Below are 1,161 nucleotides of genomic sequence, written 5' to 3' on the forward strand. Positions count from 1 at the left end.
TCAAGAGGCTGCCTGATAACACTGTCAGCTTTTGGATTGGTAGAAGCTAGTTTCCTGCCAGATCAATAGATTTTAAAAGAGTTTTATCTGTTGTCACAGACATTAGTTCTGACACAGAGTGAAAGGGTTAGCTGTTCTGGAGGGCCAGAACTTAGCCCAGGGGAAGGCATTCAGCATCGGAACCTGCAACTTTCCACAGTACTGAAACTCTAACCAGCCAGTAGTCTGCAGATTGCTTTCAGGGGTTTTCGTTCCTCCCCACTTCCTTGATGAGAACATACACATCTGAATGCTGTGTGTGTTCCTTCGTCTTGACATCTCTCTGTCTGACTGCAGAGCCTGGGACCAGGAGGCACTCAGATGTACTTCTTAATTACTGTCTTAGTTAGAATTTCTATTCCTGGACAAAGCATCGTGACCAAGAAGCAAGCTGGGGAGGAAAGGGTTTATTCAGCTTACATTTCCATACTGCTGTTGATCACCAAAGGATGCAGGACTGGAATTCAAGCAGGTTAGAAAGCAGAAGCTGATGCAGAGGCCATGGAGGGATGTTCTTTACTGGCTTGCCTAGCCTGCTCTCATAGAATCCAAGACTACCAGCCCAGAGATGGTCCCACCCACAAGGGGCCTCTCCCCCTTGATCACTAATTGAGGAAATGCCTTACAGCTGGATCTCATGGAGACACTTCCCCAACTGAAGCTCCTTTCTCTGTGATAACTCCAGCTGTGTCAAGTTGACACAAAGCCATCCAGTACAATTGATCCCTTGTCAACTTGACACACAAACACATCACTAGTAAGCCTCAACCCTTAGTTCTTATTCATCTCCAAGATCTTAAATAACTTAAAAGTCCCACAGTCTTCGCAAGTTCTTAAAATTTCAATCTCTCTTAAAATCCAAAGTATTTACAATTAAAAGTCTCTTAACTGTGGGTTCTACTAAAATACTTCCTTCAAGAGGGAAAAGCATCGGGGCACAGTCACAATCAAAAGCAAAATCAATCTTCATGCATCCAATGTCTGGGATCCAACTCACAATCTTCTGGGCTCCTCCAAGGGCTTGGGTCACTTCTCCAGCCATGCCCTTTGTAGCACACACCTTGTCTTCTCGGCTCCACCTCCAGCTGCCTATACTTCACTCCTGCTGCTGTTCTTGGTGGT

The sequence above is a fragment of the Mus pahari genome, chromosome 10, assembly GCF_900095145.1.
Source record: "Mus pahari chromosome 10, PAHARI_EIJ_v1.1, whole genome shotgun sequence".
NCBI classification, from domain to species: Eukaryota; Metazoa; Chordata; class Mammalia; order Rodentia; family Muridae; genus Mus; species Mus pahari.